General features: G+C 31.8%; 1 long non-coding RNA gene across 1 annotated transcript; it reads right to left on the bottom strand.

The window, feature by feature from the left end:
* Positions 1-285: 285 nt before the first annotated feature.
* LOC118734558 lies at positions 286-17,549 on the bottom strand. Its single transcript, XR_004992393.1, has 2 exons — positions 16,971-17,549; positions 286-479 (listed from the first exon to the last, which is right to left on the bottom strand). It is a non-coding gene; the product is annotated as an uncharacterized LOC118734558 (long non-coding RNA).
* Between the last annotated feature and the right edge of the window lie 7 nt (positions 17,550-17,556).

Consider the following 17,556-nt stretch of genomic DNA (forward strand, 5'->3'; position numbering starts at 1 on the left):
TTTATATTTCCGTTGCTTTAAATATTTTTTTTTAATGATATGTTTAATTAATTGCATTGCATTACGGTAAAATATTTGGACTCTATTTCAGTCTATTGAGCGTCGTTATTTCATTCAAAAATTTATTGTTGTTGTTTCAATCCCATAAAGTTGATATTTTTAATTTAGATGATTTGTTGTTGTTGTTTTAATCTTTATTTATACTCGTTTATTGTTAGCCAGCTTATATGGCACATTTAAAGAGTGCTAATAGTCTATTTTTTGTTGTTGCAGTTGCAGTTGTAGTTGCATTTTGCTCCATACAATTCCCTTCTGTTCTACTTATTATGCCGTGTTGTTGTTGTTCGCAGTGAGCGCAACTTTTACTGAGCTGAGTTGAAAATCCAAATGTTGGAAAAAACAAAACCAGCACACATTAAAACTTTTCAATTCAATTCCAATTCACTTCATGCTGCTTTGCACATTCGCGTCTCCGCTAGCTGCAAAAGACGAAGAGGAAAGTAATGATGAGGAGCGAACGAAAGAAAATGGAAAAACATGGTGGCATAAGTAAGTTGGGTAAATGTAAAAATAGCAGTTTTAAAACTTTGTTTTGCACGTTGACGTTAAATGGGTAATGAGCATAAAAGGTATAAGAGAAAAGCAAATGCAAATAAAAAAATAAAAATAAAATAAAAAACTGAAAATAAACAAAATTAAGACAATCTAAAATAAGTGGCACGTAAACTAAATTAAATGCAAATATGTAAATTAAAAAGTTTAAAAACATTACGCAGTGAAAATCGTAAGCTTCAATAAAAAACCACATAATTTATAAACAAAATTGCAAACTTATAGAAAATTATCCAGAAAAAACAAATAAATTTACGTGCGTACACTAGACCGTACGACCTTATAAGATTAAAGTCTTTTTATAAGGCAATTTCAAAAAAAAAAAATAAAATATTTTTTAGCCGAACCTAAGCGTCGTCTTAAGTATTAAATTTTTCGGTAACATATAAATTCAATAACAATATTTTTTTTCTAATAATTATACTGGATAATGATATAACTTCCTTACCAAAAATTTTATGATTTTGGGAGAGCTTTACAGGGCTGAGATATTTGAAAGTCGTTTGTAAGACAATTGAAAAACAGTAGGCTGTTAGTCTGAAAGGGTTTGTTTATTTTGGCAGAAAAGTCTTACAAAAAGCTTTTTTGACAGAAAGCACTTGCATATTATTTTGCCCGCGCCGGGTGAAAAAGCTCAACCTCCGAGTGAGCAAGGTATTGGCGTATCGAGAGATTCGGCCAGCGAATTTTTTTCACTTCTTAAAATAATATTCTTTAAATTTTAAAATTTTTTTGTTTAAAAAATAAAAACATATAAGTATATTTTTTAATGTCACATAAATTGCAGAAACATTTTTCATGTATTTTTTTATATAATTTTATTAATAAAATTTTATTTTAATTTTTAGATTTTGCTGTTCTACTGCTGTTATTTGCCTTTTAAGAAACTTTTTTTTTGTTTTGTTGGTTTTTATTTATTTTATATATTTTTTTAATATAATTAAATAGTCATTTATAATTTAGATTTTATTGTTTTAAAAAGAAAAATGATTTTAATTTAATTTTTAGAAACTTACATTAGCTATTTTGTTATATAAGTTATTTTTTTATTTATTTTTTGCTTTAATTTTTTATTGATTTAACAAGATAAATATTTTTTTAATATAATTTAAGTTTTAGTATTCTTTTAATTTTAGATTTTATTGTTTTAAAAAGAAAAATATTTTTTTTTTTTAATTTCATCTAATTTTTAAGAACTTAATTTGTTTCAATAAGTAGTTTACTACTACCCAACCGTTTTTAATTTTTTTCATAAAATTTTCCACATAATTCTTTGAGAAATAAAATTTTAAATAAATTACTTGCAGCCGTTTTTTCTTTCGATATACTGGGATTATTGATACGTTACTGACGTGCTTTCCACAGTTAATGTTTTTGTTTCATCCCCTTCATAATTCGTAACTTAACTCTGGTTAATTAAATTTGAAGAAACCTTATCACTAAAAGCTCTCCAGTTCTTTTAATTAGTCTTTTGAAAGAAGGAACAGAGCTTTAAAGACATTTTCCAGAATTGTCTAAATGTGCGACAAGAACTGAGTACTGGGTTAATAAGCACTAGAACGGCGTATTTACTTGAGGCCAATGGAACTTTGGAGTACAAAATAATTTTTCCGCGATACGTCATACTTTAACATCTGACTCTAAATGCCGAAGATATGAAAAAAGGCAAAAAAGGTGACACCAAAAAAACAAAATTTGTTCCAACTTGCCTTGCAAAAATACTTTAGACTCAGGGATGTACAGCGAGCTTTATTATCTGGTAGACCGTACATATATAATGTACACACACATACATAAAAACAATTAGAAATTATCAATTATGAACATTTTAGAAACCAGCCAACTGCCTTTATGGTCATACACCTCCTAAGCAAAACGGCATTTCATCTTGGCATTTTAAAATTCTTCGCTTTTAGAAAGTAGGTATTTACTTAGCTAACTTTTTTTCTCATTTGCAATGGAAAAGCAAAATTTTCACCTTCGGTAATGGGTTTCCCATGTTATCCTATCAACACTTGACTTGTTTGCTTTTTGCCTGCACAAACACCATAACAAGCATGTAGATGGCAGAAAGTAAAAAAAAAACATTGCTCCAAAAACAATGTGATATGCAATGAAAGCCAATCTCTTCAAATTTTAGCATTTTTTATTGTCAGTTTGTGCATCATATACTCAGTACGATAGATAGCAGAGCACATCCGATAAAGGCAAGATTATTTTTTGACAGTTTAATGGAGTGCAACATGTGGTAAGTTTGTTTTGAAATAATCTGATGTTTTTGACATAAAGGTGTCAATTACGTAACATTGTCGCTAACTTTCAATGGCTCTTTGGCTTGGTACCAAAACCAGCCTCATCTCGCAGTAAGCGTATTTGCTGGGGTATTTCTTAATACGTTTCCCTAGCATCGCAAATCATCCCAAAGCCCTGATTTCCTCTTCACTGTCAGAGTAAATTAACACTTTTTGAAGTGAAACTTTTTTAGCGGCGGTTGGTTGGTTGGGAGTAAATTGGCAAATTCAATGGAAATTGTATTGAGTGTATGCAAATGGTATTAATTCAACAAAAACATGCTAATAAAAGGTTAAAGAATAACACTAAGAAAAAGACCAATACAAGAGTGAAAGTAAAAGGGAGTACGTACATATATAAAGAAAAGGATAAAAAAGGTAAAAATAAAAACAAATACAAACAAGCATAAAGATAAAGGCTAAAATGAAGACCAAGGTAAATTTAAACACTTTACTTATATAACGGCGAAGGTGAAGGGGAATATGTAGATGAAGAAAATGATAAACATAAAATTAAAAACAAAGATAAATATAAGAAATTTCTTAAGGATAAAGAAAAGAATGAGGATGAGGATAACGATAAAAGTAAAGATAAATATAGAGGAATAAGTATTAAAATAAAGGTAATTTTAGAGAAAAGGATGTAGATGGAGACACAGAGAACAAATCTGATGTTTTTATCGATTTTGTTATCGATTATTTATCGATTTTATTATCGATTACTTATCAATTTTGTTATCGATTCTTAATCGATTTCGTTATCGATATGGTTATAGATTATTTATCGATCTTGTTACCGATATTTTTATCGAATTTTTAAGCGATTTTGTTACCGATTATTTATCGATATTTTTATCGATTTTGTTATCTATATTTGTATCGATTTTATTATCGATATTTTGATCGATTTTTTTGCTGATTTTGTAACAGATATTTTTAACGATTTTGTTATAGATATTTTTTATCGATATTGTTATTGGTTTTGTTATCAATATTGTTAAATATTATGTTATCGATATTTTTATCGAAGTTTTTATCGATATTTTTATCGAAGTTTTTATCGATATTTTTATCGATTTTGTTATCGTTTATTTATCGATTTTGTTATCGTTTATTTACCGATTTTGTTATCGATGTATTAATTGATTTTGTTATCGATTTTGTATTCAATAATTTTAACGATGTTGTTATCGACATTTTTTATCGATATTGTTATTGTTTTGTTATCGATATTGTTATAGATTTTGTTATCTATTATTTTTCGATTTTGTTATCGATTCTTTATCGATTTTGTTATCCATTTTGCTATCGCTATTTTTATCGATTTTATTATCGATTTCCTTATCGATTTTGCTACCAATATTATTTGCGGTTTTGTTATCGAAATTTTTACCTGTATTTTGCATTGGAGAGATGGACAGATTAGAAAACCTGCTGTTAGTAGCTGCTCTATATAAACATATGTATGTACTTCTCCTTTATTTTTAACTTTTTCTGACAATCAATTGACTTTTGGTGCCCATTTGCTCAATATTTTTTCCTTCCCTTGGCAGAAATTTCTTTGTCTCGAATAACGAGGCCTCCTTTGTGGCTTCTTCACGGATAAGTATACATATATTTTATCAATACATATGTATGTAAACATGTATGTATATATTTCACCTACATGTCACTTTAGGCTGCCATTAAATTTGACTGCCCTACTTTTAAGTTTCCAAAGAGAAAGCAGAAACCGAAGGCAAGAACTTACAAAAAAAGTAAACAGAACAGGAAAACACTGCAAAGGAAGCGATAAGAGCCCATATAAATTTCGACAATAAAATGGCCACTATAATTTTGTAATAAGATATATATATTTAAATGGTTGCAATTTTTGCTGCAAAGCCAAGACTTTTTCACTGCTCGTAATACATACATACATACATACATATACATATAATTTTTGCATTTCGTAGCATTTCAAATAATAAAAAAGAGATTGTAAATAAACAAATAAAATAATTGAAACTTTAAAACAAGACATGGCCTAACACAAACAAATTGACTAAAGGCAGCGCAAAAATTGAACTTAACAAAAAAAAAAAATAAAAAATAAAATAAACCAAAAAAAAAATATACGAGTAAAATAAATAGCGCACAAAAGCGGATATGAAATTGCATTACTGCAGTCGAAGTTCGAATAGCGTGAGTTCATGCACATGTGTGCCGGTCGTGCACGACAAACTTGCAAATTTCGATGCCATGTGCCCTTAACGGCAAGCGAGACACGGCCTCAAACACGTTAGCCAAGAAGAGCGCATCGGCCGACGTGCAGAAGAGGCGACAATGCATGCACTGACACACAAACCAAATAGCTGCACAATACAGGCACACACACACACACACACAGATTTGTATGCACGTTTGTGACTTTGTATTACTGTTTGTGTGTGTGTATGTGAGTGTGTGTGTGTGCCATAACGTGGCACTACTGCCACACATTATGCCACTCATTCACTCATGATGCCTTTATTCTATTTTATTGTGCAACAACGCCATTACGATGCTTTAGCTATGGTACCTACATACATACATATCTTGCGTCCCTACCATCTCCTGTCCTGGCTGCGGCAGTGGTTGCGCGCACATTGCCTATTACTGGTCGCCGACAAACATTACTATCACCATCGACGTAGCCGGAGCATACTTACGGACACAGCTAAATTGCATTCTCTCGCAGTAAAAAAAAATGAAAATAAAATATAAATAAAATTAGCAAGCTTGGCAAGGGAGTGCATGGAAGTGCAAGCACTGTTAGGGGCGCTGGCGGAGGGAAAGTGCTTAACTCTGTACGGCTGAAACGGAGTGGTGGAGGCATGTGTTGGCCTAGCGTGGCAAACCATCGCGTTTAATTTATTTGTGTGTGTGTGTGTTTTTTTTCTACTCTTTATCGCTTACACTCTTCCTCTTTTGTTGAATCGATTTTTTGTTTGTGTTGTTTTTTTTTTTTTAAATTTATTTTTGTAACTCATTCGCCCCGTTCGACATACATTATTGCATTTTCGTTGTTTTTATTACTCGTTTGCATATATTTTGCATGCGGCATATACATATGTATGTATGTATGTATCTGAAGTTATATATATGGATGCATGTGTCGGTATGCGGAAAATGCATGTATTTGCTTCAACAATGCAACACTTACTGCGAATGTGTTTGTTGGCACGGAGGATGATGTTTGTGTTGGTGGGGCGCGGCATGGCATAGGCGCCTCCACTAAACATTTAACGGTGAAACGACCGAAAAAAATCTACAACAACTTCTTATATACATATGTATGTATACTTACATACACATTTGTGTATATGCATGCATGTACATAAGCGCACCACCAATCGGCCGACTAAAGAGCTAACTGCCCCCCTTTGCTGTTGTACTACTGTGACCAGTTAAATGGCCACTCATTCAGTCGGCCAGTCTGTCAGTCAGTCAGTCAACCCAGCGAGCGACCTATCGAAGGCCTAGCTAACACTTGCACTGCCGCTCACCTTGCGACGCTTTCCATTCTGATCGACCGACCCAGCTAGCGACCACTTAAACTAGGACAACATCGGCAAAAACAACAACAACAGCAACAGTGGCATTACAGCAGCGATAACATAGTAACATTTACAATGGCAACAAATAAAATAAAAAAAGCAAAACAGTTAACATATCAGCTGAACGAACGATAAAGCCACGGACCGACTATCTTTATTTATGGTGGCGAAATAGGTAAACACGGAGAGCAGGCGGTCGGTAATGGAGAGAAAACAAAAAGAAAGTGGTTGCAAAACAAAGTCCACTTAAAAGATGGAGGAAATGAAAAATGCAGGAAATAGCAGGAAGATATAATGCCTTCGCTATTTAAGTTATTTGCCCTACCTAGATACATGTGTATGTGCATTTGTGCAACATATTAAGAATACATAGGTACATACTTAGTTGTAGAGGGCTAAAATACTTAATAGGCAAAGAGACTGAGCCTTACTGAAGATTTGTCTAGCGTCAATAATTCTGTTTTAGTAAGGATCTTGAGGACTCACAGTCGTCACGATTTATCCATAGGTTATTAGTTACGGATATCGCATATTCTTCAACCCTTCTTATTAGATAGGAAATCGGTGGTAGTAGGAAGTTGTCTGCCTCCCTAGTCGACTCTTTGACTTACTCGTTTTCTTCGATATTGCAAGAAAGCGTTGTGCTTGACTCAGTGAAGCCAGCGATGCAGGATATTTCCGAACTAACCGAATAACACATTCCCCGCCGAATACTTACTATATAATGTGAGACAAGTCGATTTCTCGCTGGCAAAGGTCTCCGCCTGAGAGACACTACAATTTTCAAGCAGACGTTAAAATTAAGGAAATCTGCAGGTCCTTTGAGTATAGACTCGTGTAGACTTATTTTCCCATCCTTCAGCCATTGGTGTAGATCCAGATGCCATAGTTTACGACACCAGGCCGCCTTGCCAATCTTCCCTAGTTGCATGGCGATCTTAAGACTTAAATCAAAGGATGAGTTCTGGTAATTAGTTTTTACTTCTATGGTTCGTTTTCACAAGCGACAAGTTAACTCTCAATCGGAAGTTAACTACAAATTTTTGGTACAAAAGTTGAAAGTTTACTGTCGAACGTTAGTTAACCCTTCACTGTGAAAAGAACTGGACTAACCCTCAAAAAGGCGGACAGATAAACAAAAATTTTACTATGTCCCATTTTTTATCTGAGGCGTATGCACCCACAGATCATATGAGAGTTGGAACTCAGAATAAGAAACGCTCAACCAAAATAGTTAATACACAATTTGATGTCAAATTCTTTTCGTTATTACCTTAAGCCATGCGAGCACTTCAACATGTAATGCTGAAGCAAACCCCCACAAATTAAGCCAGTACTTGACTTCAAAAAACTCTTCTGTATTCTAACTCCTTTCCTTAGCCACACTGCTCAAAAAATCTGAAAAACCGGTACATACACATAGATAAATTCAAGGCCGTATTTAAGAAAAGCCGCCTAACTTCGATAATTTTTATGCGATTGTTATAAATGAGCTATCAGTAAATTTAGATATAGATTTAATTTTGGATAGTACTACATATTTTGAAATTTTGGAAATTATCGATTGTCGAAATTTTAAAAATTAAGAGAAATATTTTTTTATTGTACACGATAAAAACTCCCAACAAGCCAAGTCCGACAATAGATTATTATAAACCATTTCAAAGGCTCTTCTCAGATCATATTCGATCTTTGAAATCGATGAAATAGTCATTAAAAACTCATATATCTACAAAGTCGTATTTTTTGACTTAAATCCACAGGTCGCGACCTCTAAATGACCTTAAAAATCTATAAAATCATGCAATAATATTTCTCATAAAAAACAAAACAAGGGGTAGGGTCTTGAAGTTTCCAAAAAAAAACCTTTTTGATGGGCACCCTATTTTATGTTTTTTTTTATTTTTCTATTATTATTCATACATATTCTCATTATAGATTGCTACTCTTATTTTAATTTTTAGAAAAGTTAAATTTTTTAAATTATTTTTACAAAAGTCTAAAATAAGTATTTTTTCTTATATCAAAATGTATTTTTTTAGCTTAAAAGGTCACAACATACACACCAAAGGTTTATGCCGAACCTGGCGCTGAAAAATAACTGCATCACTACTTTTATAAAAGCGAAGCGGTCCACGGCGTGAGAGGGTGAGCTGGGCATCCATCAAACGGCAGGTGTACTAATTTGCACACCTGCGCGGTATCGCGCTCACTCTATACACGGCTCGATGAACGACGAGCACGGAGTTTACTAAAGTCAAGCGTTAGATTTCTCACAGGAATACGAACGGGACACTGTGCCAGTTTCAGGACCACGAAAAAATATTTCTGCAGAACCGGCAGAGACGAAAGAATAATAGAAACCCAGCGACACTCCCTTTCCGAGTTATGGAGAAAGCAATTCTCTGGGCGTCGGAAAGAGCGGTTATGGTCCCCAAGTGAATGCTTTTCAGAGCTTTACGTAGTCATTAAGCCCGTTTCCACATAGCATTTTTTAAATTACACAATTATTTGTAATTTTTATTTTTACTTTAAAAGATCTTAATCTCAAGATCTTAAAGATCTTAGGTGATTTAAGACTCTCCTTTTTATTTCTTTTTTTAATTCTTTTATGGAGGAAATTTGTATGGGGTTTGCACAATTATCATCTGGTTGTATATTTTTTCTAATATGTGTTCATTAAAAAAAATCATCAGAAAGTCCCGACATATTAATACAGATGTAGATTATTAAAAATTGTATTAACTTAAAAAATAAAAAATGTATATAAATTACGCAGAAATTATACAAGAAAATTTCACAGAAATTTTTTATTGGTGTAGAACTCTACCCAAACGGTACAAATGATTTTGTTTGTTCGAAAAATGCCTGGCATTTTGTTAATTTAAAAATTTTTTAAATCTTTTAAATCTTCAAGAAAGAGCAAGAAAAATACAACTGAGATCAAAAAACCGAATGTATATATGCATTCTATATGGCGCCACATTACCCAAAATACTGAGTCTTCTTATTAAAAAAATTCTTACGAATTTCGAGGCTATTAAGCGGGCATCTAACCTATTGGAAAAATCTCCCTTTTATATGGTAACCACAAACAAATTTTCAAGAAAATTAAAAAATATTTTTTTGAGAAAATTTAGACTTTTGCCATTTTGTTAAATTTTAAAATTTTTTTAAATTTTCAAGTATACAAATATAGGCCATGGAAATCACTTCAACAATCAAAACAATAATTGAAAAATATTGATTTAAAAAAACTAAAAAATTGTCAGCTTTTTTCCATAAAACCACACTTTGCCCTAAAATTTAAGTTGCTCGTAACACAGCGAATTTTTTTTTTTTTTTTTTGCAAAAGAAATAGAATCAGCCTTTGACAAAAGTAAGTATGGATATTACGTACTTTTCCTACCTGCGACTTGTAGAAAGGCCGCATACCCAAGCATTCTTAACCACATACATATAACACTACTTGTGCCTAAAATTTTGTTACTTCGAAAATAAGTTGGGTCTTGTGGCGCTGGGATCATATCCTACTATATAGAAGCAATGACTGATGCTGGATGAATGAATTTTCAAACAAATATAAAACTAGAAAAAAATCTAATCTTTTAAATATTACTTGATGCAGATATCTAGATATATTGACGTCCTCATTACAAAAATTTAAAATACTGCCCTGACGTGGCACAAAGTTAGTCTATTTATGTATGTATGTACATATGTATACATTTATACAACTGCATATGTATATATGTATATCTACATATTTATATGTACTTACACACGCTTTCAGCTCTAACTAATTTGCATTCATGTGCATTATTTACTTAAAATCACATAAGCCACTGAACGGCACACTTTTCCCCGCATACAAGCACACACGCACACACACATAGCACACATGTGAACCTCCTTCATTCTGTTAACTGCCACAGCTAACTATTTTGTTGTTCATGCAGCACTTGTTAGTTGTTTTTGTTGTTATTATTACGATATAAAATAACAATGAGCCAATTTTCATAGTCAGTTATTATTATCGTCAACAACAGCAGAGCGACAGTAGCGGCGGCTGCAACAGCAGCTACGTACATACATAGCTGACAATTGGTAATTTTAGTGATGGAAGAGCGTTGCTGTGGTGGCTGGCGCACATTGGCGTAGCGCGGCCTCTATTTTTTTGTCATTTTAAGTATTGTTATTGTTCAAAAATATTGTTGGCTTTGTTTTTGTTATTGTGTTTATTTTTCGCTACGCTTTGGTTGCACGCCGCCATTGTAGTCACGCTCGTCGCCGTCGCAAAAACACACACACACACGCACACACACACACACACGCACGCGATCAGCCAACATAACACAGTATAGTGGTATATAGCAACATTATTGCATGAAATTATGCTTCATTCATGTTGGGAAAATTTTAAAATATTTACCATTTTATATGAGTTGGAAGAAGTAAGCACCTACCAAATTGTCCATGCATAAGTATATAGATAAATATGTATACTTTTATGCTTATGTATAAGCTGCATGTGTACAGACATAACAAAAAATTGTTTTATTGTTGAATTTTAGTGGCACATTTTGTATTAGTTTGTTACTTTAAAGGACATATGGGCATTGAAGGCAGGCGTATGTTCTCTCTGCTCACTACAGAATCGTTATCAAAAATTTGGTGTTTTATTGTTCTAATTAGAAGGGCGAAATAAAAAAATTTTAATGAAAAATGTGTTATAGTGACAAACATATACTGTTTACTTTTACACAACCGCTTAGCAAAAACAGAAATGAATTCAATGCAGGGTTGGGTATTTTTTCATTAAGCTCATGGCTGGTTTTAGGTAAAACAAGAATAAAGCTCATCAAGCAATCAATTAATTTTCTAATGAAACTTGAATTTAAGTTTTTATTTTTTTATATGTTTTTAATGTTTTATAGGTTTAAATAAGTAACATTTTTTAAATATTTTTCGTTTCGCAAATTTTTTTAATTTTTATTTTAACTAAGTATATGTGTTACTAAAACCCTCAGTATAAAAATTAATATCAGTGGCAACCCTTTTGAAAAATATCTGGATCAAAGTGTTTTTGAACAATTCGTTGGAAAATAATTTGGCAATTTTGTTTTTCATTCTAGTTAAGCTTTTTTCAAAATCCTCTGAGCGACAACCCATCTCGAAATACATATTATATTTTATTTTAAATTTTAAGCCTTAACTTCTTAGATTGTTGACAATATTATTGAGAAATGTTTCTCAGTCAAAGTTTTCTTAAATAACCTTGAATAAAATTTTTCAACCAGGTGGCAACCCCCTTAAAAAATATTTTCCAAGTTAAGCTTTCTTAAACTACTTTATTTTGACACCCCAATTTCAACATTTCCTTTACCTTACTAATCAATTTAATTGAATTCAATTTTTTAAACATGTGGCAACCTTCTTCAAATCTCTTAGTTTGATGCCAAAGTTAAAATTATTCATTTATCAATTTAATTAATATAAATTTTTCAAACAGGTGGCAACTCTCAATTTATTTATTTTAAACCAGGTGGCAACCCCCTTTAAAAATATATTCCACATTAAGCTTTCTTAAACCACTTTATTTTGACACCCCTATTCCAGCATTTCTTTTACCTTATTAATCAATTTAATTCAATTTTTGAAACAAGTGGGAAACTTTTCAAACAGGTGGCAACTCTCAATTTTTTTATTTTAAACCATCCAGATTTTATAGGGGATAAATCTGATAAAGTTTATTGAAATCGCTCAAGCCCGTTCCGAGTTTTTCCCTGCCGAGCAAACGAACATAATATTATTTTGCATGTACATATGTATGTATGTACAAAAATATACATATGTATATCGGTGCCGGAAAAATAAATTTCGCATGAAAAAAATTAGTTTATTAATGCAGTTACTCTAAATTAGTGAATATCTTTCAAGTAGCGTTATCTATTTTCAATATCTATTTTAGCCTCGGTGATAGTGAGTAAAATTGTATCTCGTTTATTTAGTACACATTTTTATCACATTTTATCTTGCATACGTCAAAATTCTACTAAAGAAATTCCTTCTTAAACTCAAAAATTATTAATAATGATCAATTAAACAAAATATTTAGTTCAAGAAATTTTTAGCTTTTGAGAAAATCTATGATCGCGGTTTTTGAGAAATTAAATTCCAAACTTCCATAGGGATTTCCCAAAAGCCGTCAAATGTAACACACGACATTAATTTATCCGGGCGAAGATATATAGACTGCAATGCGACTAATAAATTTCGCGTAATTAATTGTTATTGTTATCTTATTAGATTTGATCAAACGTGTTGATACACGGCGTATGAGTAATATTATTTCAACGGGTCAGGGGAAAATCGACCTATCTCGGCGACCGGGTCGAAAACGTTCTATCTCAGAAAATGGCTCAAGAACGCCTTGCTTCAGAATTTGTTTGAAAAACGCCCCATCTCAATTGAAAATAAGTATGTTGATGTAGGGCGGTTTTGAAATGGCAGCCAATAGTTTTTAATTAATTAAAAATAATTCCTGTCAAAATGCGAGATAGGATATTTCATTATTGTAATCAGTTTCATTTTGTGGACAAGAAGGTAAGTATGCCATTATCCACTAAGGAATTTTTTCGACTGGTCCACTCTGTGACATGTGGGTGAGCTACGTTCGAAAATAAGTTTCCGAGAAACACGATTGTCATATATTTGTATCAAATCATTTGTAACCAAATATAATTCTGTTTTTTTTTTTGAAATGACTACTATTCGATTTAAAGTGCTGAAAATCACATATTTTCAGTCCTGAAATAATTTTATGATCATCTATAGGTACTAGGTAATTACTCATACGCCATGGTGGTCATTTTTGACGTATATAATTTCCTCTATGAAAATAATAGCAAAACATCCTTCAAACGTGTCATAGTCATAGAACTTAAAGTTTTGCCGAGCGAGATAGTCCAAGCTGAGCGAAGCTTACACACTGCATAAAGGAAGCAAATTTTTTCCAAGGCGTGGAACGCTAAAAGAAATATTTTTGTCGGATTTGAAACCCTTTTTATTTTTCAGCAAACTCACTTTGCTCTCAACGAGAACTCAAACTATTTGTATTTTATCAATGTTATTGTGGCTTGCTAACATTTTTTTATTTTTAATATTTTTATTGAGCTTTGTACCACGATTGTTTGTTAGGAAAAATTGAAAAAGCAACAAAGTCTAACAAAGCAACAAAGCCTCTAACAAAGTCCTAATCAGACTTCTTTTTTCTAGACTTCAGCATTTGTATTTTAAATTATATTTAACAATTGAGCTATAGATCGATATTGCATCCAAACTTTTCGAAAGAAATTTCGAAAAAGCAATTAAACGCTTCAGCCTTTGCAGATCATTGTTGACTTCCATAAAAAAATCTTTCGGGAAAAACCGGCCCAAACAAAGTAGTTTTTTAAACAAATTTTTATCCGGCCCGAAGTAAAAAAACATAAACTATTATATTAGTGTAACTGGAAAATTTTACCAATCAAAGAATTCAAGCGTATAGTGCTCATCAATTGTTTTTTTTATCGTTGAAGTGTAGATTTGCGTAATTATTACCACCAGATTCTTGTAAAACGTCCAGCTTCACAGTTCAGTTTTGCCACAAACACTTTCGCTCCACTCGGATTAACTCCGCTCGAGACAGCATCGCTTTTTGTGTTTACGTACATTAAGCTCAAAAGATGTATACATACATTCGTTTCGATATATATGTTTCGATTTGATATAGTTTTCACGCGAATTATTTACTAATTTCTTGGCCAGTGCCCAGCTGTAGAGAAAAGAAGAGGGAAAATCCTTTCAGAGCTTTCTGCGCGAATTCTTTAAAAAGAGGAACTATGTATTTATTAAATCACACACTTGCGATATTAGCTCAACTCAGGGAAACAATAATTAATTTCTTTAAACATCAGCAAATCTTAAGTCATCAAGTGAATAAAGTTTCCTTCAGTTTTAGTTTTTTAAAGTTGTCACTATTCTAGAAAAAGAAAAAAACTTAATTTCGCCTTGTGCCTTTATTCTACCCATTAAGTCAATAAAAACTATGAAAATCAATGCATGACCCCAGTAACTTTTTAGTAAATAATTAAATCATGAAAAATACAAATTTTTTGGAATACCATATTTTATCGCGTAATCATGGAAATATTATGTATATTTCGATTTGGTTCTCAAAGGATAATACCATTTTTTGATTTGCTAAGATATGGGGATATAATTTTTTTTACATATATCGCTAGCTTAGAAAGAAAAGTTTCTAAGTCCCATTTTGAAAATTTTACAGTAGAGGAAAAAAACTTCCTTTCTTCAACTATTTCGCAAGACTTTGAATACAAGATTTTACGTGTTTAAAGCAAAGCAAAACTCCATAAGAATCAGAAGGATTCGATCTTTATTAAAAAATTTCGTTTTATTTTTGCCTTATCAGATTTGAGATGCTTCTTTCGTACTTAGAAAATTTTCCTTTTATTGCATATGAAGAGGAAAAAATTAAATAAGTGTCTTTATAATTTTCGAAACGATGCATTTTTAATTTCTCTAGACTCCTATATCAAAATATGAGTTTTCGTAAAAAGTGGACTTAGCAAGTTTTCGCTCTAAGCTAGCGGTATATGTTTTAAGATGTTGTCTAAATTCAACACAGTTTTTTTACTTTTATTAATTTTCAATTCCTGATTCCCTGATTTATTGATAACTCTGTAGGGAGACTAACAAGTTTTCGAATGGCACAAGAAAACGCCGAAACAAATAATATTATACCGTTTATCCAGTTAAGATCATATGTTAAAAATATCTAAATTTTTATGAAAAAAAAATGAAAAAATTTAACAAGAAAAAATTAAAAATAAAAAATCTTTTATATATATATATTTTTTTTTGAATTTGTATTAAAGCCTGTACGGTTGCAAAAAAATCAAGCTACCAACGCTGAGAATCGATGGATAAATAAACAAGTTGTGAATGGTCAAATGAGACTGTGGAATAATGTTTCGTATGAAATAGGGGCAGCAAATAATGTTACTCATACGCCATATCGTACATGGCCGTACTCGCAAAGACATATGCGTACACGGCGTATGAGTGATAAATATTTTACATGTTAAAGTTTAAATTTTTTTCATTCGCAATGCAAACTTAAAATGAAAACATTTTGGGAAAATGAGCTGATCTATGAAAACGGTATACAGATCCGTAAACTACGACTCAAAATTACGTATCTCGGCGTTTTTTGTGAAATTTTTGGTGTCCTTGGAGTATAATTAGTTTATAGATAACTTTCTTGTAGTAATTTTTTTATCTAAGCAAGCATAATATTCAGCTTTTCAAAAAAAAAAAAACGAAAAATTCATATCATACGCGCTCAAGAAATTAAAAACTTTTTAGTAACCAGTTCATTGGATTATGAAGAAATTAACAAATAATTTTTAACCAAACATCAAAACCGACTTCAATTCTCATATAAAACTTTTAGAGTACCGTTAATTTTTTCATGATCCAATGATCGGATCTAAACCAAATTATTATGGAACCACCTCTATTATAGAAGTCGATTAACACGGTCCAAAGTTATGCGGTAGCATACATAAAAAAATCCAACAAATTGATAACTTCTTCCAATTATTTATAAAAGTTGAGAATTAAAAAATGTTTAATAATTATTTCGCGAAGTTAAAAAGGTAAACAAACTATTTTAAATAGAACTTTAACTTAAAAAATTCCAAAAAAAGGTTCTATTTTGCTGTTTTTATTAGATTTTTAACTTGAAGTTGTCTTCCGTCCTTAAGTATTTTTCTGTTTGCTATTTATTTATAGGTTTAATAGCAAGTCATATTCAACCATTTCACTGAGCTTGAGGCCGTTTTTTAATGAAAAATTATTGTGGAAAAACAATAACAGTTCATAAATGGTAGAAGTTATAGCTGCTAATATTTCGGAGATCACCACATCTCCCTAACAGACCTTTTTGTCGCGGTCAATGAGATATGGTATAGCAACTATAACTTCTACCATTTGTGAACTGTTGTTGTTTTTCCACAACAATTTTTCATTAAAAAATGGCCTCAAACTCAGTAAAATTGCTGCATATGTTTCTACTTTACTTGAAGCTATTAAAAATGCATTTAAATATCCCAAAATGGCAAAGAAATGCTGGTTTGGACCTTTTTTCTACCTTAGCCAGTCAAAAAATTAAAGAGAGTTTACAGCGATGCAAAAATTTACATTGAAAAAATTTTGAGATTTTAATTCTTTTTCCGAATTCAGTCATTAAAATTGTCCAACTTTATTTTATTTAAATTATAAAAGCCATTGAAATAATACTTAAAACAAACCAGTTTCAGTAAAGAAAATACAATAATATAATAAAAACTAATAATAATTGCAAAAGAATGCGAGATTAAACGAAACAACTTTTTTTCATTATTAAATGCAAGCATTGACCTACCTTTTCTCCAATTCGTTGACCCCACTCAGCTTCGTTCTATGCCAATAGAAACTCTTTTATGTGGTTGCGTTTTTTTTCAAATCTCTCAAAAATTTTAACGCTATCCAATTCCGTTTCCACATGCACTTAATTGCATTTGTCAAATTGCTCTATATATTTTTTCCAGCTAATACAATTTTATAACACTACGACAAACATAACCAAACACACACTCAGTAAGCGCCTTAGCTTTCAACGCCATTCTGGTCAACAAGCATCATTAACATAAACACTCAAAACTTTCGGCTAATTATGTACATGTCGTTCCATCCGATACACTGCACAGTACTTTGCTTTGTTTATTTACCGAAACACTTCAATCAAATGAACAAATATTGCATGTGAACACAATTTTTATTTTATTTTCTTGCTTCGATACTTATTCCTTTCTTTTTTTTTAACAATATAAAAGTGAGTATTGTTTGAACTTCCGTGTTCCGGTTTTCACTGCACTTCCGTTCGTATGCATCAACCGCGACTCGACACAACTCAACTGAACTGAATTCGAGCAGAGTCCAAAAACGGGCCCCAAACAGTCAAAACTGGC

Source organism: Rhagoletis pomonella, unplaced genomic scaffold (genome assembly GCF_013731165.1).
Source record: "Rhagoletis pomonella isolate Grant_MI unplaced genomic scaffold, Rhpom_1.0 Rhpom_scaffold_00002, whole genome shotgun sequence".
Classification (NCBI taxonomy): Eukaryota; Metazoa; Arthropoda; class Insecta; order Diptera; family Tephritidae; genus Rhagoletis; species Rhagoletis pomonella.